Genomic DNA, 7,904 nt, shown 5'->3' on the forward strand with positions numbered 1-7,904 from the left:
TTGGGCCTGGCGTGCCCCTGCAGCGCGATGGCAGCTGACGATAGCTTCCATGCCATTAATCAACTGTTGAAAGGATACTCCCTCTAATAAACAATGCATCCTTCTCCAGGCTTCGGAAACTCTTCCGAGTGGCATTGTTGGGGCTAAATATGCCAGCGCTTTCTCATTGCGCTTATCACTCAAAGCAGGTTTAGGGAGCAGTGGGTTATTGGGTGTGCTGGGGATGGAAGGAGGAGGGTTGTGCCTGGCATGTAAATTCCAATCAAGGCTCAGATATCCATCAGACGCCCTGGCCGACAGTCAGATTCAATTTGGTGAGGGAGTACTCGCAAGCACTTTTCTTTGTTTCTGCTTCCATCTGTCGCTCCCTCTCTCTCACATTCTCACCTCTCTCTTTGCTCTTTATCACCGTCTTCCTGTTTTCTTCTTTCTATTCATCCATTTACCTCTTAACCTTCTATCACACATTCTATCTGTCTCCCTGTTTGTTTTCTCCTCTCACCTCTCCCGTCTCCGCTGTGTTCCTCTGTCTCTCTCAGCTTTTGACATAAAGCCATAATGAATCAGCACTCTTATTTGGTGGGTGGTAAAGGATGTGAAGCATAGATTTGATGGAAAGGACGCAGAGACACATTCACAAACATGCATGCATATCAGTTCGTCCCCATATGCCAAAAAGATATGAACTTGCACATACAACAGAGACATACAGGCAGGCATGTGTGACACAGCGTGGACAGGTTGTGTGTTGAGGCAGAAATGCAAGGCGTACAGGTAGGGTATATCACAGATATCATGAGGGAACCCTGTAACTCCAATTTTTGTGATTTTCAAATTCAATAGAAGGATTACATGGCTTCTCTGTGGGTTGGAAAATTCTTCTACCTCTAAATCCCTCATTGGAATGACTGAAAAAAAGTGCAGTGGCCAAGCTGAGAGACAGGTTGTACTTCTGTGTTGACACTGTGCAGATACAGCTCCTGGATTTCAGCACGAGAGGTGAAGGATGGTTGCTTGAAATTGTTGATGATGCAGAGTGCAAAAGACAGGGAGAAGTGTGAGGCGGTGGTTCAGAAAGAGGAGCAAAAGCAGAAAATCTTAGCCATGCAGTATTATATGATAATTAAATCTTGTGCAGGGCCTCTTTATTTTCCTTGTCATATATCAATAACAATCTTCAGTTTTCTAATCTTTTAATTAATTGAAATAATCCCCTCATTTATGTTTAAAACATATGGCACATGCTATTTCCATTTCTCCTTTCTCACACAAATTGTATTCACTATTTTATTTATTATTAAGCTGCTATTGATCTGGGTGACTTCTCAATTTATTTTACTGACACTGAGTTTTTGTTTGTGAACGTTATCAAAAATGCCTAAAGTGGAAAATTGTGATTAATGCTTCCTCTGCATTCGCTCAAACAACATTGCCAGCAGTTCTCTGCAGTTACAACAGCAAAATGGGCTGTTGCCATTTCCCTAAGGACGCCTTCACTTCTGAGCATTAACGGTCAACAGTGAGCTTCACGGCTGCGAAACACATCAGAATAATGTTGAAGAAAAGTGGCCCCATGTGTAAAATAAGTGTTGTGAAGTTTGAAACACTTAGTAAGATATGAGAAAGACATGGTACACTTTCATCAGGTCAAGAAGCCCATGTTTTTTAGGATTCTGGAGGCAATCAATCCCAAGTATGAACCACAGAGTGGCAAATATTTTACAGAGGTAGTGTTTCCCCAACGACACACAAGAAGACTGCAGTACAGGAGAAGGATTTGTTTTTCTCCACAACAGCTGATCTATGGACCAGCAGAGCCAAGCGGTCTGAATGTTCATTTTATTGACAAGGACTGCCACTGACCTGTATTTGTCTTCAGACATTCTCCAGTCACTGCCTACAAATTGTGCTTTGTCTTATTTCAAATAGTATTCAGATTATGCACATTGGCGCGTTGTCTGTTGATACTGCACATATTGAATTTATGTAGACAGAAAAACACTCAAACTGTGAATTGTCAATAACACTGAAAGTATCACCAGAGATTTAAGTACTTCTTTCCATATTGACCATTAAAAACAACCCAGTGTGTTTCAGGGCCAACTTCTGTCACTCTGTCACTGTTAAAGTCTTTTTATTTGATACATTTACAGGAAGTTTATTGAGTTTAACGCAACGTACTTGTTTGAGTGGAAGTGATCAAACTTTATTAGGACGAGAAACTACTATTTCTGTTAAAAAGAGAAACCCAGAGCAAAAGTGATGAGAAGTACATGACTCTGTAGATACAATTAGAGCTCTAAAACTGCATTTACTATGTGAACCATGATGTTACATAGTTACCCTATTAAAAGAATATGATTTAAAAGTTTTACTAATTGTGCAGTAGAACACATTAAGTTACATTGTCAGGTTGATCTCTGCCTCCTACTTTACTCCATTATAATTCCCATGCAATACAGTCCTGATGAGACACAGCTCTCTCCCTTTTCAGTTTTATGTGTTTCATTCGTGCATGCTATTAATCATGTCTTTACTTCTCCCATTTGGGAATTCAACAGAACCAGGATTTATTGAAAATGTGAGTGGCAGACTGTCATTTCCAAATGAAAAAGAGTGAAATGCCACATGATATCCTTTTTAATTATCACAAGGTGGGATTGACAAGTAATTAATTAAATGGTAATGATATACGCTGTCAAGCCTATTCAATCATTCTGTAAAGCAGCTTTTATTAATAGCGTTGTAAAGGACAAAAGGAAGTGGCTTAGTCAAATAATAGAGAGTTGTGAAAACATGGCTGGAGCACTGGGGGGTTTGCTTTTGCAGCAGTAAATGAGGTCTTGAGGAAGAAAGACAGTGCTCCCACACAGAAATCTGTGGGAGCAGATGAGGAGTGTTTAAACCATGACGGCCGCCTGCTCGTCCCCCGAAACTGATTGACTGCCGAATCCTGACTTTATCTCCTAAACCCACAATAAACTCTGAAGGGAAAATGAAGATAGAGGCAGGGGGAAAAAAATCCATTAAAGCAACATTATGTAAGTTTTGCTGGAAGGGACAACAGCACCCTCTGTGGCCACAAGTGGCAATTACAGGTTTTAGGAGTGTTAAGTTCTAGGTCCAAACAGTAAAGGGTTTCAAGGGTGTTATCATACACAACTTTTTTCACCCTCAGGATATTGCATTACGGCCACAAGCAAGCACTAAAAGAAAATCGTAATTCCCACACAAAAGTATCACTTCAACACTTCAACAAGCTACTATCACAAATGGACTGAATCAGCAGGCTGATCTGGCATATGATCAAAAAACTAGAAAGGCGACATCTTTTATTAACCCAGACGAACATCAAGCAAGTCAGCTAATATCACTAACGATTCCAACAGAAAGATGTCCTGGTCAGTCTTTCAGCCTTTTAGTTTGCTTTCTCCAACAACTAAAATCTGGACTGGGCCAGCCTTTTGCTTGGTCAGCTTGTCTTTTTCTTCTTAGCTTCAGTACCATAGTGCCAGAACAGGAGTCTTATCCTCTCACAATGATTTTGGAGATGGAGTTTCAGGTAAAATAGTTGCATAATGTGTCTTTGAGGAACAATTACTGTGTGTGTGCAGCTTGGGCTCTAAGATATAGACTAGACAGCATTGAAAAGTTTTTTATCCTCAAGTGTTCTCTGACTGACACTGCGGACTAGATGATGGCTGTTAACGGTAGTTAATTCACACTGTCTCTCTAAAATGAAATGAACAGACAAGAAAAGGGAATCGTAATAAATGACACATGAGAAGAAAGTAAAGACAAGATAAAATAAAAAGAATGGAAGAAGCCAGGACAAATACGACATTTTCATAAAAGGCTGTGAGGCTGCAGAGCACCTAACAAAAACACAGCAGGGGTGAACTCAAAAGCACTGGTGCCTTTAGAGGGATTTTGAACCATTGCCTTACATGAGCTGGGATTTTATTCAAGAGCCCTGTGGCTTCATTACCAATTTCTCCTAATCTTTTAGTCCCACCTACAGTGGGACCCAATAGTTGCTGGTGAGTCAGTTTGTTCAGTTTGATAGGTTTGTTATTTACCCCTTCTACATTAAGTATTTTGATTCATTGCTGCTGTTGAGAAGTTGCATTATGGAACCTTTGATGCAACACAATAGTGCTTATTTTAGCTGAAAATACTTCAAATTACATGCATTGCCATGACTGCTCTCAAATGTGTGTTTTTGTGCCATGGAGATGGCCCTTTATATAACCACTTCTGGTGGTCCAACTCTATTTTACACAGTTTGGCACAAAAAAGGGTTATTATGACTACTCTGCCAAAAAAATTAAGACAGTGAGTGCTTTTAATATCCAATTTGGAAACACGCTGGTACAATTTTCCAACAGTAAAAAGACCCATATGTGACAGAAGGGAAAGCCTATTGATACAAAATCATTTTGCTGACTGAGTTGTAGCTGTATCTTTTCTCTCTAACGCTCACCCGCTGTCCTTATTACAGTCCACACACGCACGCACACCCACACACACACACTCACACACAAACAAACAAACAGCATGTATCTGCTTCAACACACTAGAGAAGACAGATTAGAACCTTCTCCAGACCTCACAGTGCTCCTCATCTGCAGCAGCCTGATAAGCCCTGGAGAGACTGACTGTTGCAGCAGAGAAGACCAGAGAGAATTCTGCCTAAAGCTGTCACGAGTGGCACAAAATATCAGTGAAATTTACCTAACAAATACTTTAGCTGTAGGTGACTTCCCTGAGGGGTGCATGTACAGTATGTCTCACTCATTAAAAGCCCTTGCTGTTGGCGCATTACCGCCTGACTTTATCAGCCTTGCTTTTAGCCTTGAGGTGAGGGAGAATCTGCTTATTCTGAAAGGTCAGTGGCCTGGAACGGGGAGTCTGAAGAAATCGAATATTGCAGACTACTTTGAAACCCCCTTGGTGCTTGCTCCCATTTGTTCTGGGGGCCAGTAAATCAGTAGTTTGTTGTGACCTTAACCTCAAGAACTGCCAGCAGAGCAAAGAGGGCGGGCAGGTGGGGTAGTGCCGAGTAGGGTTATTGTCATGCAGCAGCGAGAGGCAGTCAATAAATTTGATAGAGTTCAGCCCCGTGGCACTTTGTTCACAATTACTCTCCTCCACAAAGACAATGCAGAGCAGCAAACACCATGCTGGGCTTTCTGTCTGCAACACGACCTGAAGTATTCGCATACGGTCTATATCACTGATGAGGATCATTAGCTGTCTTAGCAATGTGCCAGTCCATAACTCTGTGGTTAGAGACAACAATATAATGACGAGACCAAGACATCAGCGTCAGCCTGGATACACACTAAAGTAGGTATTATCTGATGAGACTAATAACGTTTCTAGTGATAGCTGATTAATTAAAATGATTGAATGATTAAATCAGAGGTTCATAATTGTGTTCATCATCAGTCCATTTGTTTTATTATGGACACGTGGCACTGGGTGTTCATCTTATCACATACTTGATGGCTCATTGTATAAATCTATCTATCATCAAAACATTTTTCAGAACAAAAGATTGCATCCTGAAGGGCCGTTAATGAGGTGTTAGGAATGAGATCCTTTTGCCCTCATTATCGATTGGAGATGTTTTTATGGCAAACGTAACATCTTCACAGTAATATCTGGGAAATATAACTCCAGCAAATACGTTCAGCTGTGTCGCGTGGCCAGGGAAGGGTGATGGATGATGAGGGGAATGCATTGGGACGCCAGACACCTCACCCATTAATCTGCAGAACTGTGCTGTCTGTGTCTGTTTGCATGGCAACGCCAGCTCCCCATTAGTCATTTAGCTGCCGCCCATTATCAGCTTGTTGATGAAGGAGTTTGCCTCTAAAAGATTTGGAGGGTACTTTTGGCTCCTCTTCTAGAACTCTTACAAGCTAACTGAGGTGTCAGTTCTGGGCAGTAAAGCCACTTAATTGCTGCACTCACCATATTTCATACGAAAGCCTCCTGAATGAGGCATCCCACGGCCTCTCAGGAACTGCTCAAACTTCTTATGTTGCGATTAAGCACCTCATCTGGGTATGTTATGATCCAAAACCTGCATACTGATCAGAGTAATAGGAGCGTTGTGTCAAAGTGCATTATAATTTAAAAAGCTCTTAAGCTTTAGTTTTACTTGCTTCTTCAGTCAACTGTTGTGATCTGTATCAAACTGAGTCTAAGCAGTGGCCTTACCCATAAATTATACAAAACAAGGCTTTTGACCTGTGGTATTTAAAAATGCTCTTTTGAAGACAGTACGTGGTAGCAGGCTGGTGTTGTGGTTTTGACTCTGAACAATTATCTGTTACATTTCCATTACTGGGCGTTTTGTGTGTAAGAAACTGTCCAAAAGCGTAAACAAGGCTTTCCCACCGCTGCCGCACTGTAGGGGTTTCGCACAGGACGAATTAATCTAAGAAGAAACCCTAATATAGACCATCATTCACTGTCTTTCTACAAGCGCACCCTGAAGTGCTTACTTATCCACTTGCCTTTAAAAGGGGGGAAAAATAATGATTTTGCCATACAGGAACATAAAGGGAGACAAATAAGTTGTGAATACTGATGGGAGTCTTGCTGTCAAGAGGCGGGTTTTGCAGCATAAAGCCAAACAGCCAGCTTGGCATACATACATACAGCTTCTGTCAGGACTAATAGTGTGACCTGACAGTTAAAAAATCAAGTTGTATTTTAAACAAAGGCTCTATAATTATCTGGTCAGAACTCCAGGGTGCAGATTTTACTTTGTCCTGATGGATGCTCACCATTTCCCATGGGTTAACAAGCTCCCAAGCACCGAAACCTGCGCCTATGCAGCCCCTGTGTTGAAATACTGGTAGCTGCAAGTAATATTCAACAGCTTTATGTTCAAGTGTCTTGCTCTATCACTGACACTCGCTACTCAGCCAACTCAGACAGAATCCAACGCTACCATCAATCAGCATGACTCATCAAGTTGCCAGCTTTTTTGTGTCCCGACCTTTCAGTCAATTTCAGGCCTCTAATTAACCGCTGTAGGCATGTCTCCATGTATTGATCCTGCCTCGTGTGTTCTTAGCCAGGATGTACCTCAGTTTGGTGCTCTCCATGATGAAAATGTATAGTTTCACGTGTAACTTCAAAGAAAACTTTATCCTAAACCTCTATTGTATTTGGCACCCTAGCCACATCTGGCCCCAGTTTGGCTTGGTAGTTTTCAAACATCCTGCTCGCAAGCCACTGCTGGAGTTACTCAGATTAGGTTTGTTACGGAGATATTTGCGCTTCCGTAACTGTTTTATGATCCTGATCCCGATACAGACATAAGCAGATAATGTGCGATCAAACAACCAGAAAGACAGATATTCATCTTTGAAATTCTTGTTCTCTGGCTTAGCCGGTTTGCTTGCAGTCAGGAGCTTCTTTACATTTTAACAAGTTCATTGCTGGAATAACAGGAACACAGACACAATGTCATCAATGTGAAGCACCTGAAGTCACACCCAGGAAAGATTCAGTTTTGCAGCATCAGTGGATCTCCACATCTGCTCCATATTCCAAATTAATATTATGCAGAAGTATTTTTTTTGACAAACAAACGAACAAGCAGTGATGTTACAATGTTGCAAAAGTTTCAATATTTTGATGGTGGCGACGCCAAGTATTTTTCTCTTTGTATTCCCTTGGGAACCATAGTGTCAACTGTGTTCTTTGCAGCATGAGATGGTACATTGTTCAGCATTGGTTTTTTCTTTTCTTATTCAAGCTCAATTCTTATTTTTCCATTATGTTAGAAACTCAACATATCTTGCACTGGTCACTTTGACACCCCCGAGGAGCCTGAAGGGATATAACATCTCAGTTCCCAATAGTGGCTTTCTGATCAGACG

The sequence above is a fragment of the Chelon labrosus genome (assembly GCF_963514085.1).
Source record: "Chelon labrosus genome assembly, chromosome: 10".
In the NCBI taxonomy this organism is placed as follows: Eukaryota; Metazoa; Chordata; class Actinopteri; order Mugiliformes; family Mugilidae; genus Chelon; species Chelon labrosus.